We start from the raw sequence: 20,106 nt of genomic DNA on the forward strand, positions 1-20,106 counted from the left end.
CAGACAGATTTCCAGACTGATTCTATCATACTACATGTCCACCAAGAGTGTATACAAGATCCAGTGTCTCTGCATCCTTGCTTTATTGGTGTTTTTAAATTGACATTTAATAGGTATGTAGTAGTGCCTCTTTAATTTGCATTTCCCTAATAATTAGCAATGTTGAACATTTTCACATGTTTATTTACTATCCACATATCTTCTCTGGTAGAGTATACAAATCTTTTGCTCATTTTTAAGTTGCAGTGTTTGTTGAGGCTAGGGAATTTTTATTCTGAAAATAAGTCCTTTGTTGTGTATGTCATTTGCAAATATTTTCTCTGTTGGTAGTTTTCATTTTATCTTCTTAATTTAGTGTCTTTCACAGAATAAGTAAAAGGTTCTAATTTTAGTGAAGTTCAATTAATTAATTAATTAATTATTTTTTGGATTGTGTTTTGCTGCCATATCTGAAAACTCTTATCTAACTTTAGATCACAAACATTGTCGCCTATCTTTCCATCTGAATGTTTCATGGTTTATTTTTCACATTTAGATATGTGATCTATTTTGAGTCTGTGTGCAAGACGTGAGAGGCAGGTTAAGGTTCATTCCATTGATTATTGACCTTTGATCCTTTTGTCTCTGTCAAGTGAGATAATAGCACCAGGTTTTACAGGAGTCACAGGTGTAAGAAAATACACAAGGAGCTAGGATGTCTTCACAGTGCCTTGTAGGAAATTAATTGCCCTCTCATGTATACCTAGAATAAGCTTGATGCTATAGAAACCAAACAAACCAGTGAGTCTTCTGGAATCATATTGTGCAAGCAAATACTGTGTGTACTGAGTTCTAAGGAAACTCATGCTGCTCCTTGCATCACAGCCTGGAGGGAATTCTGTTCGAAGCAGGAAGGGAACATTGGAAATTCCTGTTATGCATGATAACATATCATTTAAGGGTAGGAAAGGGCATGTTGTGTAATCATGGTCCCAGAGGTAGAAAGCAACCAAGAGCCTCTCTGCAAAGGACAATCTGTGATTCAACTAATGTATGCTGAATAGTTACTTCATGTCAGGAACTAGGCAACGTAGATGAAAGTGAACAAAACAGACCTGGTCCCTGTCTTCTACTGGGGGAGGGAGGTGGAGTACAGATAATTACTTAGACACCTGCAATATTGTCTGCCACAAGCCTATGATAGGATGAAGAGGGAATACATGATAGGGATGCCTAGTCTAGACTTGGGGAATCCAGGAAAGCTTCCTAGAAGAAGTAACATTGAACAGGATACCTCATAGATGAATAATAAAGAGCTAGGTAGAATGGAGTAGGCTGGGTGGAAATAGTAGGGGACAACAGTGTAGGAAAAGGCCCAGGGGTGAGAGCAATCAGGATGGGACATGGACTCCTAAGCATCTGGTATTGCTGGTGTGTAAGGGATAAGGGATGAGATCCGGGGGGTCAGGCCATGAAGTATCTCCATTCATGAGGACACCAATAATCCACCGGAAAACTTTGACCAGGAGTATGGCAGATACAAATTTGTATGTTAGAAATCCCACTTTGGCAACATGGAGGCAGAATGGTGGGGACCTAGGCAGAAGAAGACTGACAGTTGCCAGAGATGATGAAATCAGATGGGCAATGGGAATGGAGAATGGTTGATTCATTTACACTGGGGCTGCATCTGAGGCTTTGAGAGGAGGATGAGGATTTCAAGATTGTTTTGAGAAACAGGGGTAGGAGGAGAGTCATGCAGAAGAGCCAAAGAACTGTGTGGGAGAAGCAGTTGAGGTTGGAATACTTGCCTGGACATTCCTATTGAGAAACTCTGCTTCCGTAACTTTGGTCCAACTTTGTTCTGAAGGGACCACACAGAACCAGAATACCTCTGTTAGTCCACAGTGACCCTTCCACAGCCTTAAAGAATGGATCACATTCTCTCCTGTTTCCTTTTCTCCAGCTTAACTCACCCTCAGTTCCTATAGTCACTTTCCTTGTGGCATGGTTTCCTGATCCCTGTTCTTCCCACTTCTAATTTAATCATGTGGTACCCAAACTTTGGATAAAGTATGAGTAGCCAGAGAACAGAAGGACCCTTCCATCTGGAGTCCAGAATTCTATATCTAGCACCCACACACTTTTGCCCTTGTCAGGGAAACTACTTCCCTTCTGAGGATATTTGGGCCAACCAACACCCGCCCCCCCAGTAAGATCTGTGGTTGCATTGGGCACTGGGGACAGGCCTGAGCCCAGAGTCTCAGTCAAGCAAACAGGTTTGACAAGGCTCTCACTGACTCACTCCCCAGTAGCAGGCAAGTTGGATCTGGAGATATGTGACCCAGCCTCACTAGGAAGTGGATTTCCAGAATTTTCTTTTCCAGTGAGACTTGAGGCACCATCAATTAGGCACTGACCACTGTTGGGTATGTGACGTGGGGTGGAGGTGGGAAGCACAAAGTGGGAACACCGGGTGTCTTCCAGAAGCATGCAGCATAATTGGGAGAAAGGATATAGGAGAGGTGGTCAGAGAAGGCCCTTTACGTAGAAGATAGGACCACAACTTGGCCTTGAAGAGCAGAGGAATCATCAACTGATGATAAAAATAAAGACAGAACACAAGGATGGAAAAGGGAAGGTGTAGAGGTCAGAGCATTTAAGGAAGACCTAGGAAAGGAAAAGAAGACGCTGTGGTAATAGCCGAAACTCTATATAAGAGAATATTGAAAGAGAATGCTGTAAAGATAGATTGGAACCATATTAAGACAGCAGTTATAGAGGCTAGACTCTCCTACAGGCTGGGAGCACTGAGTGCTCACAAATCTGAGAAGGGGAGGATGTGAATGGTGGATAGTTTGATAACTGAGTCTGGTGAACCTGGAGAGATCAATCCTATATTTTATTGTTCCCAGAACAGATCTAGGTAATTTCCAGGGAGAATAAATCCCTTCCAGGATGTGGATCAGGGAATGCAGAGAGGCAACTGCCAGGTATATATCCTTAGCTCACTCTCAGGTGATCTTTGCAGTAGCCCCTCCTAGGGTACACAGACAGAGAGAAGAGCAAAGCATTTAAAAGAGTACGCTGAGAAGTTTTGAGAAGCAGCTATCAGACCTGAAATCTGGGAGCAAAACTGACTGCATAATTTTCAGGACCCCTTATTCACAAATTATTAAGAATTTCAAGATGGCAACATTAAACGAAGCACAGTGTCCTTCAAGTATAGGGCCCATGCAATGTCAATGGCTGCATGCTCATGATGTTGGCCTGCTTGGAGTAAAGATGAAGGCAGTTTCTTAACCAAACATATGCAATGGATCTGAAGGAGGCTCCCGTACCCAGAAGTCTCAGAGCTAGTAATTTCTCTCTTTCTTCGCTGAGTAGGTGGAAATTCAGAATTCCAATTCATATAGTCAGTATATAGATCTTGAAAAGAACAATAGACAAAGGGCAGGGACTCTGAGTTTTAATCCAGGATTTGCTTCAAAAATTATATGAATCATTTAACTTTTGGCCTTAGTTTTCTGGTTCATATTAAGTGTTTGGTAGGTTTTGTTTCTCCCCCTTTCCATAAAGAACATCAGTTCTAGGATCTGTACAGCATGGTCTCTTGCTGGAATATCTGAAGGAAGATTCAGGCTCCAAAGACGACTCTTTGTCTACAGAAAGAACTCAGTGAAATGCATTCGCATCTCAGAGCATACTCCAGATACGTTTCGCTTCACAACACCTTGTTATTTCACTAGAAAAGTCATCTTTGGCTATTTTCTGAAGAATGGGGGTTAAAGAGACTTCAGGTCTATTCTTAGATATTCTGTCAACTCTCTATACGTCCATCGGCAACTGACTTCCTTTCTCTGTGCTTCGATTTCCTCTTCTGAAAATACGAGTATTGGACCAGTAGATTCATACAGCCTTTTTTGGCTCTCTGTTCTGCATTTCTTTGAATCTGTGAAATAACTTGTCAAGCAATTAGTATCACGTGGTGCTAGGATGAACCTGGTGATGTCTGTCAAGCCCTCTAAGATCAAGAATGATGTGTGATCCCTCTCTCAATCTCCAGTTCCTAGCACAATACCTCACACTCAATTAAGAGTTCAATGTTCAGAGTGGACTGGGGTGGAGCTCAGTGGTAGAGTGCTTGCCTAGCATGTGTGAGGCACTGGGTTCAATTCTCAGCATCACATGTAAATAAGTAAAATAAAGGTCCATTGAAAACTATAAGTATATTTTTAAAAAGAGTTCAATGGTGTGAGTTATTAATGAATAAGATGTCTCTAGGGGAGAATCTTAAAAAGTGGGCCAAGGGAATCAAAACAGAGAAGTAATCAGAAGCACCAAGGGAGATCAAATATTGGGTGACCAACATTTCAAACAAAGCAAAGGCAGCCAGAAAATGTAGGACCAAAGAAAGACCAGATTTCATAGTTAATTCACTAGTGACTGATAAGAGATTTTGGGTGCATGATGAATAAGTGTGGAAGCAGTCATAAATGAGTTTTCAATAAATTTGGTGTCAGAAAATAGAAAGATATTGGAGCCACTAGTCGCATGGCAAAAAATAATCATATTTGTTAATCAAGAGGAAGGAGAGAGGAAGAAAGGGGCTGAAGATTTTATAGAGATTGAGAGCAAGCAATTGATGAATTTATGTCCTAGAGGATCAAGAGAGAAAGGGGTCCAAGAAAATAGCTACTCACCCCAAGTGTCGCCAACAAATGTTACAAGTATACTGCAGGACCTTTAGAGGGAATTCACACACTAGAGAAGATTTGTTGGGAAAGGTGACTTTTTAGGTTCCTGACCACTAATCCTGTGACTAGCATGTCCATGAATTGTTATTGTGCTGCATGGTTCTCAAGCAGATCATGGCAGACAATGTGAATAACATCTTTAAAATAGTCTAGAGCCTTCAACATATCCCAACCTACCAACACTTATATCTGATAGAAGAGGGAATAGGCCTTTTGAGAAAAAAAAAATCCACCTATTTTGGAATATGGCCCAAGTTGGGAAAGAGGCCTCATAGGAAAAGTACCAGATTGGGAGCCAGGAGCTCAGATCTTGTCTCTCCTTATAATTCTTATTGTGCCCATGGGTATATCCTTTCTTCCCTATGAGTTGCAGATTTCCTTGAACAAATAAAGATTTGAAATAAATAACTGGTTTCTTATACATGCTGTGATTCTTGTACATTACAGAGTCATCTGAGAGAGTTAGAATTCATCTCTGGTTCTTGGGCAGCTCTGTATTCATGTGGCCACTGAGGTACCAGGGGCAAAACATGTCTCATAAAGCAAGGAAGTTCGCCTGGAAAGACTTCATTCATATCACTGGAGAGCTCACAGTACTGACATCAGGTCCAACAGGAAATCTCACATGCCTTCTAATGACATTCTGGATCCTCCCACTTGGGCTGTGGCATCACCATGATCTAATCGTGTTTCACAAAGTAAGGCTTAAGTGTGAAGTGTACTGATGACATTGATGAAACTTAGTATTGCCTTCAGGGACTGAGCTCCTGACTGAGTTCCAAGTTCTCAGTTCATAAATTGATTTTCCCTTTGTTAAACAATCTCCATATAGGATTAATGAAAGGTGACTGTATCTTTGTCAGTATTATGACAAATTAGCCATTCATTCATTTATAGAAAATGTGCACTGGGCAACTTTTATATTCTTTAAAGGTATAAGTTGGGTGGATGAGTGGATAAATACATTAGTGGATGAATGGATGGACGGAGAGGTGACAGACAAGGAAAATCATAATGAGGGAGCTTGGACAATAACAGGAGACTCAGGATCTCTTCTACCACATTATTCATCAGCTAGGTACGTGAGCAAAGACTTTTTTCAATAACAAGTGGCAGAAACTTAAATCAAAATGACATATGGGAAAAATAAAAATATTGAATTATATAGCTGAAAAAAAAAAAAAAAAGGAAAGTCTGACTTCTTTCCCACAGTTGTAGCTTCTTTCATGTTAGCATCATCCTTGTACAGAATTTCCCCACCCAGTGGCCAGGTTCACTACTAGCATTTCCAGTCTTAGATTCTCCTAGCTTTGCAATGAAGGACAGTGTCTTTCCCTAAAGAGTTCTAGAAAAAAGTCCTTAAGAGGGTTCTCATGGCCCACCTTGGGCCTCATACTCCTCCTTAAACAAATCCCATGGCCAGGAGGGTGCTGGGCACTAATTGACTGGGCCCGTTATGGTCATGTCCCACATAATCCAGAGGTGATGTTGTCCTCAGTGAAGCCTGTGGACTGAGAGTGAGGGCAGAATGTCATTCTGAGAAGAGAAAGGAGATGCTGGCAAGCACAAACTTCGGATGTCCTCTCACTGAGTGTTCACACTTCAATCCCTTTGTCATTTGGAACCTCTCAATTTCTCCCCTAACAACCCTCATGCCCAGGCTTCTTTTGATGTGAAAACCCTTTGAAGAAGGGGCGTTTTCTTTTTACTTATCCTTCATTCATTCAAACGATGGCTCCTCTCCATCACTTGGCCTCCAGTTTCCTCCCTTTTTTGACCTCAGCCACTTAACCTTTCATACCATCCAATCTGACAGCTAGTCATCAAGTGTGACTGGAGTAGAAAAATCGCCAAGACTTTGTCATACCCAACAAGAAATACTGCAGTAAAGAAGACCGTCTTTCTCTACACAGGACTCCCAATCTATTGACAAATATCCTTCTTGCATTGTCCTTTGATTGCTTTCAGAGTAAGTGTAATTTCCTAAACTACAGACTCCTCAACAGCAGGGCCCCGTTTCATCTTTCTTTCATGTCGCCTGTATACCCCTAGGCTGTTTCATCCTGCGGACACTGATCAAGAGACTCAGGGCCCTGGGAACCCCTATTAGTGAAATGGGTGGAAGCCACATTCCATAGGTCCCAGCATTGCTAAAGGACCCAGAAGCTAGGATGGGGTCTTTCTCTTTGCTACCTCACAGTACCTGCCTTGTCTTCCACACTTCACCTTGGGACCCTCACTCACCCCATCATCAGTACCCTCAGTCCCAGGTTAGCAAAAACTTCTGCCTTTGGCTTCTGAAGTCATTGATACTGTACCGCCCTGGCTGTTCTTTGGATCTAGCAATCTCCAGGATGAGGAAGAGTCTGCTTCAGCTAATCTTGCAAGGTTAGAAACAGGGTGTGATCTGCTCCATTAGTCTACAAATATGGTCTGAGCATCCAACAGCCTATGACTAGCAGTTGTGCTGGGGAAAGAGTGGTGACTAGGCAGGCAGACTTCTGTCCTCCAGGAGTTCACTACCAGTGGGAAAGACTGTTGGCCACACACCCAACCCTGAGGGAGTGAAGCTTCTCAGGCTCCATTGTGATCCCCTCTCTCCATTCATTGGAACAAGGGATGAGAGGGACTTAGTATCAGTAACCTAGGTGCATTTGGTAGGAGAGTTGAGAAAGAAGGAGAAAGATAGTCTAAATAATGAGCTGCTCACAATGGTCTATGTCATTGTCAGTTAGTTTCCTGTACTTAGAGTATGCACCCAGACACCCTCTCTCTACCCCTACTACCACTGGCCACTTGCTGGAACATCTTAGCCTTGGCTTCACCCAGTCGCTTAAGGCAACTGATCAGGGCTCTCCTGGGAGTTTTCTATGCCCTTGCTGCTTACACGAATGTGCCCAAACCTGTGATAGGTACACTCCAAAATCTTTGCCTCACTTATAACCTAAACATCACCTACCATAGGTCTGTATGAGGGAGATGATCTTAAAGGACAGCTGATGATTAAGTCTAACGTGAAGTAAAGCTGATGGAATTGAGCTGAGACAAACTGAATGTCCTTCTCCTAGGCACTTATGGAAAGCCGTTGATTTTTTAAAAGGTAAGACTGTTTTCTGATTCCTCTGAAAATCTAAACGTCTCATGAACTCTCTCTAAAGGTGGGCCTTTCCCTGGCATATTTCTGCTCTTCTCTCCTTTGAACTCAGAGGCAAAATTACTCCCAGGACCTCAACTTCTTTCTCTCTCTCCCCCTACCTCTTCTTTCTGACATTAAAATCATCTCTGCCTTTCATATCCACACAGGGAGGGGGTGGGACTCAGTTAATGAATGTTTGAGAATCCTTTGAGATCTTGGATGAAAGGCACCTTATAAAATACAATTAAAAATAATAGGCGTAATTACTAGCCAGGCTAGTCCTTGTAGGATAATTAGAGAGTTTTCCTTTGTCAGATTCTGAATTCATGCAGAAATGCATGGGTTCAGAAAGCAAAATGGATTTGAGATTTTGGGATCACTGTTATGCTTCCTCTATTCCAGTATTGTGGGTCTCCATTTTTTTTTTTTTTTTTTCAGTTCTGAGGATGGAACTCAAGTTCTCATACATACTAGGTAGGTGTCCTACCTTGAGTTGTATTCCTGTACCTGAGTTTTCTTCTGAAATTTGAGGAGCATTGCAGCAGGTCAGAACTGCAAAAGACCTTTGAGTCCAACCTACTTGAATGGCAGATGAAACTACTGAGTCCCAGAGAGGTGATGTGATGTGCAGCTCAAAGCTGCACAGTAAGTGTGGCAGAGCCACAGTTCAGAAGGTGTGGTCCCTGGCCACCATTCTTAATCAATAATGCATGCTATGCAATCTCTGCACACTGGTGACCTTCTACCACAGAGTAGAATACTGGATGAGAACCATAGAGAATTAAATTCAATTCCCAACTCTGACATGTATGAAAGACAGTAATTGGTAAGTAAAGTTCAGTTGCCTTATGTAGAAAGTGGACATAATACTTGCTTACTTGGTTGTTGTGAGGAGTCAATGGGTAACATACACGGAAGCACTGGCATGGATGATGTTTAGCCTATGCTGCTTGAATGACGAGTCTTGGAAGATCTAGGGTTTGATCTCCAGTCCTTGGTCTGCATAGCTATGATCAGTCTATATTTATTGAGCACTACTATGTGCCAAACTCTGTACTGGGAATTGGGCTAGGCATACTTTACTACTGAGTCATATCCCCAGTTCTTTTTATTTTTTGGGACAGGGTCTTGCTAAGTTGCTAAGAACTTTATTCTCATATGAGTTTTAATTGTTCTGAGTGGCTGCACTGATGAAAGAAGTTAAATGATCTCCTCCCAGAAGGGTGGTTGGTACACGGAACTAAATTTGGAATCAAGAATCTGGCTGATTCAGGTCTTAAGTCTGCTCCTTAGAAACCATGTACATTGACCTCTGTCTCATGTGCATAATGCAAAAGATGGAAGGTGCTCCCCGCCATACCCCTCACCTGGGGCTCAAAGGGGAGTGGCACTGGAAGCACTTTGTCAGTTGCAACTCTGTATAAATATAAATCATTACTGTCAATGTTTGGAGTTGAAGTTTCCAGTATGAAAAGGGTGATGACTGGAAGCCCCAGGCCGGTGGACTTTAGGGAAACTTGCTCAACATGCTTGGTAGGCCAGGGACAAAACACATGATTTCTTCAAAGGACAGTCCAGAGCAGTCATAGCTCTGAGCTCAGATTGTTTGATTGGAAGAGGTAATTTTAGGGGACTAGCCCTTTGCAATTCAATTGAAAACACTAATGGACTCCATTTGTTTCAGGTTGTGTTTTTTATGGCAGCTGAAACCAAAGGGCAGAACCTGCCAATTCACATTCTCTACTTCTCTGTGCATGGAAAAATCAGGTCCTTGTGAAAGGCCACTGGGGGAGGCTGGCAAAGGAGGAAGAAATGAATCCAAGAGTCATTAATCAATCCCTGACAATTCCCTCATCAACCAAGGCTTTCTCAAATACCCCCTAGAAACTGGAATAACCAGGGGCGTGTGCTTCTGAATCACCCTGCTCAGAATGGGGGGCTGAGTCATCCTTCAAGAGACATCCCGGCCTGCCCAAGAGAATGACAGTACCCAAGACTGTCAGAGCAAAGTTGACTCAGGTTACTCTGCCAGAGACCCCAGGCAGGGGTGGTGGACTTCCCTCTCACATCATCAGACACTTACTAGAATTTACTGTGTAGTTCCGGCTACCGTCTCTCTCTCTATGAAATTCTCACCCACTGCCCAAAGGTTCGTCCTCTGGACCCACAGAGCCTGTACACCCCTCTGTGGCACCACTGATGTCAACTCTAAGGTAACCCCTTCTGAGACCAGAATACCCAAACAAAATGCCTGTCCTACTTCTGCTTTTCAACCTAATTAAATCACCCAGGTGACTTACAAGAATCTGCTTATAAAAATGCAGATTCTGATTCAGTGGATCTTGGGCAGGGGGTGGAGCCTGAGAGTTAACATTTCTAATGAGCTCCAGATGATGCTGAGGCTGTCCTGAAACTCTGCCTATAAAACACTAGAAACATAAAAAACAAACAAACAAACAAAAAAACCCTAAACCTAGCCTTTTAAAGCATATTTTCCAAACAGTAGGAGACTTCAAGGAAGGGGAAGGGAAGAGCAGGAATGAAGGTAGACCTGAGCAAAAACAATGTGAAGGCACACTCTGGGATTCTATACCGTCTCATGGCCTAGAACTGCTGGAAATTGAGACCAGACACTCTGAACTGATCTTCATACTGAGGCAGGGTAGCTGGACAAATTGGAGAACCTCTGAATAAAGCCAGGACCCAGAAGGAGCTATACCCTCATGAAAAGGGGGACCATAGGAAAACACCTGCACAATACTAGTAAGCAACATGGGAAAGTATATGTGACCTCCCTGATTTGAGGTAGATAGGGAAATAAATTAGTCCCCTGAGATTTCAGAGCTACTGACTGAACATTCACAATAAGGGAGTCTGCCATGACTTCTATTAAAGCATGACCTAGAAAACCCAAGATGATCCATTGAATTTACAGTGGTCTCTGAAAAAGAAAATTACAGAAGGCCTTGGTTTTTTATCAGTATGTCTTGATACCTGACAGAAGTAATCACAAACCCGCCCTGCAGGAATGCAGCTTTATGCCAGACCACGTGGATCCCCCAAACTATGTGCTTATAATGAAAACTCAATACATGCCAGGAAACAGACCACGTGGATGAGTGGCAACAGAAACAGCAAACACAGAACCAGGCCAGCAAAGACTCAGAAACTGAGACAAATACAGACTATAAAACAATTGACTTTAATATGTTTAAAGTAATAAAAGGGAGACTCAAGAATGAGTAAAAAGCAAAAGACTATAAAAAAGACCGGCTGATTTGAAAAATAATCAAAGCGCCTATTGATGATGAATAATATTTTTTAGCTTTCTGTTAAAACGTATATACTTTCGATTAGAAAATTCAGAAAATGCCCACCCCTGCTCATTAAAATCAACCTGCCTGCACTGTTCCCATACCAAGAAACAGCCATGACAAATATTCTTCCAGAATCACTCCTCTGCCTGACTCAACCTTTCTTGCGCTACTTCTCCCAGTTCCCAGATTCCCTGGCTCCCTTTCCCAGCTCCCTCACTGGCTTCTGGCCCCTTTCCTTCTTTGGGTGATCCACTCAGACATTTCCACATTTCAGGGGACACGGGTCTCAAACACTACCTTGCTAGCGGCAGTTACAATGGTGCCGACTGCAGGTTTCCACACCCACTGGAGTGTGGTCAGCCTCACACACAGGACACGGGCTCACATCACAGAGCTGCTGTCATTTCAGCTGAAATCCAGCTGGGCTCCCAGGCGGCTGAGCTGTCATGAATTATTCTTCAGCCCAGCCCCATTCTGACCTATAGAACAGAGCAGAATGGAAAACAGCCTTTAAAATCATCATAAACAATTTAGGAAAGTGGTTATAGTTCAGTGAATGAGGGAAAAATTTCACAAGAAAACGTATGCGGGAATCTGATGATTCACTCCTGGGTGTGCACGAACTGTGCTTTTTTTACTTCAAAGTCCAGTGAATGACAGGTCAGACCCTCCTATGTGACCCCTTTCCTTCCAAGCATATTGCTACTGTCCCTCCTGACGTTAAGCAGCCAGTGGGCACCAGATGAGGGTGAGTCAGCAGGGGCCTGGAGTCCAGTATCCTGGGAAGGTTCTTAGGTGCCTTGACATCTTTTGAGCCCCAGTTCACTTTTTCACTTTGGCCATTGCTGGAGCAACTAGCTGCACACAAGTGTAACCTGACATGTACAGAATACCTTGCTTTCTGATGGCTACTCAGCTTTGTGATTTTGGGCAAATTGCTTAACCTCTCTATCTCAGTTTCATCATCTTGATAAGAGGAAGATAATGACATCCATTTCTTGAGATCGTATTGGAGATTATATGAGATAATAAATGTAAAGTGCTTCTAACAGTGCCTAGCACAAAGCAAGTGATATCAAAAAGGTCAACATTGTTGTTGATGATGATGATGATGATGATTATAGGAGTGGTTATTATTATTAGTACTCTATCTAGGGCCAGGTGCTGGAGGAGGGAGACAAGGATTCCCAGAGCAGTCTGCTGTTAGAGCCTGACATGCTGTGGATGGGAGTCCATGTTGGTCCTCAGATCTGTGCTGTGGGAAGGGCTGAGGCAGGGAAGATAGGTACTACTGCCCCTTGATGGTACAGAGTCTTAGCATTCTCCCAACACCTCAGGAAGGAGGTACTCTTGCTAACTCCTTTTAGAGATGAAGAAGTCAAGGCTTAGAGACGTTACAGGAGTTGCCTAAACTTGTGTTAGTGACTGATTCAGGACTACAACCTGGTCCAGTGAGGTTGGTTCTGGTCCCTGTAGCCACCCTGAGAGACTGCAGAGGTAGGAAAGTGGAGGTGATGTCTCTGGTCATTATCTGATTGCTTTTTTTTTAAATTGTAAACAAATGGGGTATAACTTGTTTCTCTGTACATGAAGTAGAGGCATACCATTGTGTAATCATACATTTACATAGGGTAATGATGTTTGATTCATTCTTTTATTTTTTTCCTTCCCTCCACCCCTCTCACCCTTCTTTTCCCTCTATACAGTTCCTCCTTCCTCCATTCTGCCTCCCTCCCACCCCCCCATTATGTATCATCATCTGCTTATCAGCGAGATAATTTGCCCTTTGGTTTTTGAGATTGGCTTATTTCACTTAGCATGATATTCTCCAATTTCATCCATTTGCCTGCAAATGCCATAATTTTATTCTCCTTTATGGCTAAGTAATATTCCATTGTAAATATATACCAGTTTCTTTATCCATTCATCAATTGAAGGGAATCTAGGTTGGTTCCACAATCTGGCTATTGTGAATTAAGCAGCTATGAACATTGATGTGGCTGCATCACTGTAGTATGCTGATTTTAAGTCCTCTGGGTATAGGCCAAGGAGTGGGATAGCTGGGTCAAATGGTGGTTCCATTCCAAGTTTACTAAGGAATCTCCACACTGCTTTCCAGAGTGGCTGCACCAATTTGCAACCCCACCAGAAACATGAGTGTACCTTTTTCCCCACATCCTCGCCAACACCTATTGTTGCTTGTGTTCTTGATAATCGCCGCTCTAATTGGGGTGAGATGGAATCTTAGGGTAGTTTTGATTTGCATTTTTCTTATTACTAGAGATGTTGAACATTTTTTTCATATGTCTGTTGACTGCTTGTAGACCTGATTGTTGCTGTCCAGGGGGAAGAGACAGATAGCACAGAGGTACCTCCTAGCCCCCTGTACACGCCCCAAATGCTGCAGGTGAGCACCTGTCACAGCTCAGAGCAGGGACCTGCACGCTGCTCCCTGACATGCAGTGGGGATCTGGGTAAAGTGGGAGGGGGTGGGGGTCTGTTGAAAAGAATGCTGAGTAAGAGTCAGGAGCTAGATTCAGGCCTGGCTGTCTGCCAATTCCAGCAACCAAGACCAGGCCACCTGGTAATGGGTCGTCAGTAGAGATTTGCTGAACAAATGGGTGAGTGAGCCAATGGACGAGCACTGCCTCTGTTCCTGGGGAGTTTCCAGCCAAAGAAGGTGGACAGACCCGCAGACATCAAGGAAGAGCAGTATGTCCCGCCTCAGACATGGCCGCAGAAGCTGAGGTGAGGAGAGCAGCCTGGGGCTGGGTGTCTCCTCACAGGAGAATCCAATTGGGCCTAAGGACAAGAGTATTCGAGGAGGCAAAGAAGAGGGAAGGACACAGAGGACAGATGCCCTTTGAGCAGGGGATGAGAGGCAGGGCCGGTTAGCTTTTGAAAGGAACGTGAGAAGACTGCCTGGATGGTAGAGATCCTTCTATTCTGGCCATACTCTGCTCATTAAGTCCTTGCCCTCCATTCTCCCAAAGCATAACTCCAAACTGAACAGTCATCTGTAAATTGGGATGCTCTTGCTTCCCAACACTAGTTTGCTAAGTTGGGCAGGACACAAGAAACTGGCTTGCCACAGAGGCTCCACGGGCTTTCTCTATCCAACAAGAAAGTCCTGGGGGTTGGGCTGGGGTTGTGGCTCAGTGGTAAAGCGCTTGCCTGGCATGTGTGAGGCACTGGGTTCGATTCTCAGCACCGCATATAAATGAATAAAATTGAAAACCCCCGAAAATCCTGGAATCCACTCAGCTCTTAGGGAGTCAGTCCTTAGCCTCTTGAACTGCAGGCCTAAGTGGAACCCAGGTCTCTACCTGTACCTTTGTCTACCTGCTTAGTTGCCCCACCCTCTGCCATGGAGTTAAGACACACCTTGCCGGTTCCCTGGCAGCTAGTCCCTGCCACCTCTCCCTGTCCCACCTTGGCCAAACACCGGCAGAGGCAGAGGGCAGCTGGGGAAAACCAGATTGGCAGGTCTCTCCTGGTTGCAGCCAGGTCTGCAGGAAATGGGGATAAGAGGTAACATGGGGGTAGGAGGTCACTGGGGCTCCCTAAAATTCAGAAGACATGGAGAAGAGAGCTGCTCTCTGCTGAGATTTAAGGGACACAAGGTCTCCATTTTTGGCTCCCTAACAAATGTACCACAAGAGTTGAGAGAATTAAACCAGCTATAATGATCCTTTCCCACCCCGTAGGACATTGCTGCCTCCGGTCCACCTCTACAGGAGGCGTTTGCTCTCAGAGACAATAGGAACAGGAGTGGAACCTGGGCTTCCCTCCCTCACACAGAGGTAGGTGGGAGAGCCATGGCCCTTATCTTATTTGCTGGTGCCAGCTCGCTGCTCTGCCCCCAATACTGTTGGTGGCAGAACTGCCCTGAGTGGCTTCAGACTCGCTGGCCTTGGAGATTTCTACTCCAGCTCCAGATACCTTGCCTGGGAAAAGGAAGGGATAATTAAGATGATGAAGAGGAAAAGAGCAGCATGGTCTTAACATCATGTGACTTTTGTATGTGCTAAGCACTCACTTGTGCTGCTCCAAAACCTTACAGCATTTCACAAATGGGGAAGCTGAGTACCCGCAAGGTTAAGTAGCTTCAATGTAAGGTTAAGTTAGTAATTCTAAGTAGGATTTGTAGATTTAGTAGATACAGGATTTGAGAAAATTTCGGAGTTAATTTTAGAGACACTGCCCTATGCTGGCAGGAACTGGTACACTCACTGCTACCCATGAATGCAGAAGTAACAGGGGTCTCCTTCACTCTTCTGCTTTACGTAGACTTTACATACATTCTTCTCATTTTGATACACACACACACACACACACACACACACATACACACCGACCTGCTGGCAAAACAGATATTTTCCAGTGACCCAGTGACATCATTGACAAGGGCCCCCTGCTGGCCAGTTAAGGGTTACACGATCCTTGCAAGGGTCATTGACTGCCACCTAGTGGCAGAATGTGCTAATGTCACATTTCTTTTCTGTCCCTTAGTCCGATGTGATACTTCAAAAACCGGAAGTGTGCTCTGTTAAAATCATATTAAAAGAAGGCTCTTCACTTCACCTGTCTTCAGCATCCTTCAAAAAATTCCTCGCTCAAACAAGTCAGGCACAGAAACACAAATACTTCACAGCCTCACTTATCTGTAGAATCTAAAAAAGTCTGATGTCCCAGAAGTTGAGAGTAGAATGTTGGTTACAAAGGGCTGGGGGTAGCAGCAGGCAGGGTGGGATGGGCTGGTCAGTGGGTCCTAAGTCACAGCAGATGGAAGTGAGGTCTGTGTGTTATTGCATAGTAGGGTGACTACAGACGATGGTTGTATACTGTACATTTCAAAAAAGCTAGAAGAAGCTATTTTGAATGTTTTTACCACAAAGAGATGATAAATGGGGAAATGGACATACTTGTCCTATTTTGAACATGACACAATGTTCAAACATCACATGGTATTTCAGAAATATGTACTACTTAGTGATTCGTGAGACTGAGGCAGGAGGATTGTGATTTCAAAGTCAACCTCAGCAAAAGCGAAGCAACTCAGTGAGACCCTGTCTCAAAATAAAATACAAAATAGGGCTGGGGATGTGGCTCAGTGCCCCTGAGTTCAATTCCCAGTACTAAAACAAAACAGAACGAAATTAAAAAAAAAAAAACAATAAAAAGTTCATCATTCATGTACGTAGCAGTAGTAAAATGTTGGTGAAACTTTTAGCAGTGGCTCTAAATTTAGCTTGAAACTTAACAATGAAATTTCAGACAATAACAGTTACAACTTACTGAGCATCTATGAGTCAGTCATTGTTTAACAGATTTCAAAACAGAGGCTCTCAGAGGTTAAGTGACTTACTCAGTGTCAAACAGTATGCAAGTGACTTATGGCTCACCAATTCTTAATTTGGAGATGTATAATGTACCAATGATTCTTACTACACCCTTGGTGAACTAACTACAGGTAGATGTTAGTCTTACTTTAGGAATGAGGAAAAGAGACCCAGGGAAGTTAAGCAACTTCTCGAAAGTTCACACAATGAGTATTACAAACAAGTCAAGCATTGGAATTTGTATTTGAATCCTGAGCATCATTTACTGAAAGTGTGGCCTTGATTAAGTCATTTTATTATTTGGTGTTGGTGCATAGCTAACCACCTTTGCCACATTAACATGTTTTTGTTGGTTTTATTTAATAAAAAGCCCCTCCTTTATCCACTTATCTTCCATGTACACTCTATTACATGTCAAAGTTTGGTGTTTGAGGCATCTGTTCTAGTCACTCTTCTCATCTACTAGGTCAGTAATGGATGGTCTTAATACTATAGTTTTAGAGTAAAGTGCATGTCTTTCTCCACATACTTTTCTTTTAGAATCCTATTATCTTTCTTTGATGTTTCTGTTAAAATGTAAAACCACTTAGCCCCAAGTTGCAAATAAATCCTGCTAAGACTTTACTAGAGTTACATTAAATATATAAGGGGAAAATTAGAAAGAATTCAAATCTTTACCATGTTGAAATTTTCTCTCCATAAATATGTGTTATCTCTTCATTTAGGCAGTCTAATATCCTCGAAATATTTTTTGTCATTTGTATACATGAAACTTTATACATATTTTTTTTCTTTTTAGATTTATCACTAAGTACATTTTTGGTATGATAAGTGGTGCCTCTTTTTAAACAATGTTTTGATATTTTTCTAATACAGAAAACGTAATTAACATTGTATAATAATAAAAATGACAACTGTACATTCATCTTATAATTAAGTAATATGAATAGAACTACATTATATTTGTTTTGGTTAATATTTAGCTGGTTAATCTTTTTGTTACTTTTAATCTTTTTATATCTAAGTTAATAAATCATAACTACATATAGTTTGATATTTAACCCAAAATCTATTAAGCTTTTTATGTGCACTTTTATTTTATTTTTTGAACTGCCTTTTAGAACAAATTTAATTAATTTCATTTTATTGGGTTTTTCCTATATTTGACTAACTTCATTTAATTCTTAGTAGTTTAAAATATATATACATATATTTTCCCCTTTGTTTTTACTGAGGGAGGAACTGGAAGTAAGCAGCTCCCCTTTCTTTCTGGGGTGATAAAAATGCCCTGGCTAGACAGTGTAGTTGTATGACTATACTAGAGGTTACTGAATTATACACTCAGCGGGGGTGAATTTTGTGGTACATGAAGTAGCTGTGAAAAAAAAATCAACATTGAACACTAAGACAAAGTACTATATATTCCTAATAACATAAAAATGGATTATTTTATTAATTTCATTTTTAAATTCCTCATTGTTATTATACAGAAATATAGCTAATTTTTGTATATTGATTTCCCTCTGTATCTGTATTTTCCTCTGTATCTTTATTAGCTCTATCTGTTTTTTTGTTGGTGTATATTTGTGGGTTCCTTAGGGTTTTCTATACATAAGATCAGTCTGTTATAAACAGAGGTTGCTCTACTTTCTTTCCAATTGTAATGTCTTCCCTTTTTTCTTTCTTAATTGACCTGACCAAAACTTCAAGTATAATGTTGAATATAAGAAAAACCGAACACCCTTGGCTTGTTCCTGATCTTAGGGAGAGTAGTCTCTAGGCTTGCGCTATTAAGTATGATGTTACCTTTGGGTAAGAAATTCCCTTATATTCATAGTTTGTTGAGTATTTTAAGATGTGTTTCATTTCATGAAAATGTATTGCATTTTATAAAATGCGTTTTTTGTTCCCATTAAAATGATGTGTTTTTCATTCTTCATTCTGTCGTTTTGGTATATTAAATTGGTTGATTTTTGTATGTTGAACCACACTGACATTCCTAGGATAAATCCCTCCTGGGCATGGTGTATAATTCTTTTTGTATGTCACTGGATTCAGTGGGTTATTATTTGTTAAGGACTTTTGTGCCTATACTCACATAAAGTATTGGTTTGTCCTCTTCTTTTGATATCTGTCTGGTTTTGATGTCAGGCTTTTTAGAATATGCTGGAAAGTATTCTCTGTATAAGGTTTGGAAGAGGCTGTGAGGAATTGGTATTAATTATTTTTTAAATGTTTGGTAGAATTAAGCCACCTGCACTTGTGGGCTTCTCTGTCTGGAAAGATTAATTTTTTGTTTTCCTCCATTTTAAATAAAAATTTAATTCATTATCTTTACTTAATATATGTCTATTACACATTTCTATTTTTGAGTTAGCTTTGGTTTTTGTGTATATCTAGGAATTTGTTCACCTCACTTAGCTAATCTAATTTGTTGAAATACATTTGTTCATAGTTTTCCTTTATAGTCCTTTTTAATTTCTGTAACATTGGTAGTAATGTCCTCTTTTATATTCCTGATATTAATAACTTGGGTCTTCTCTATTTTTATTGATCAGTCTAGTGAAGGCTTGTCAGTTTGTTGATCTTTTAAAAAAATAGATTTTTGTTGTTTGTTCTCAATATTCCCTATTCTCTATTTCATTTATTTCCACTCTAATATTTAGTATTACCTTCCTTTTGATTAGTTAGTTTTTCTTATAGTGAAAGGTTAGATTACTGATTTGAGATTTATTTTTTTTAGCATAGGCATCCACAGCTATAAATCATTCCTGTAAGTAATGACTTTATTATATTCCATAAGTTTTGATATGTTGTGTTTTTGTTTTCATTAATCTGAAAGTGTTTTCTAACTTTTTGTGTGATTTTTTTCTTTGTGTCATTAGATATTTAGGAATGTGTTGTTCAGATTTCAGAGTTTAGGTTTTCCCAATTTTCTTTATTATTAATTTCTAATTTCATTGCAGTTTGGTCAGAAAGCATAGTTTGTATGATTTCAGTCCTTTCAGATTTGTTGAGACACATCTAACACATGAACGTAGATGGTCTATATAGAGAATGCTTCATGTGCACTTGAAAAGAATGTCTGCGATGCTGTTGGTAGGTAGAATGTTCTATAGATGCATGTTTTGTGTAGTCAGTTTATAGTGTTGCTCAAATACTTTATTTTCTTAACTATTTTCTTTCTAGTTGTGCTATAGATTGTTGAAAGTCGGGTATTGAAGTCTCCAACAATAATTGTTGAATTGTCAATTACTACTTTAATTCTTTCAGTTTTTGCTTTGTGTATTTTGGTGCCCTGTTATTAGGTGTATATAGATTTTTAATTATTATAGCTTCTTGATAAATTGACTGTTTTACTATTCCAAAATATCCTTCTTTGTCTCTAGTAATACTTTTTTTTTAAATTCATTTTTATCATAAACAAATGGGATACATCTTGTTTCTCTGTACACGAAGTAGAGGCATACCATTTGTATAATCATACATTTACCTAGGGAAATAGTTTTTGATTCATTCTGTTATTTTTTTTCTTCCCCCCCACCCCTCCCACCCCTCTTATCCTTCTATACAGC

Source organism: Sciurus carolinensis, chromosome 11 (assembly GCF_902686445.1).
Source record: "Sciurus carolinensis chromosome 11, mSciCar1.2, whole genome shotgun sequence".
Taxonomy (NCBI): domain Eukaryota; kingdom Metazoa; phylum Chordata; class Mammalia; order Rodentia; family Sciuridae; genus Sciurus; species Sciurus carolinensis.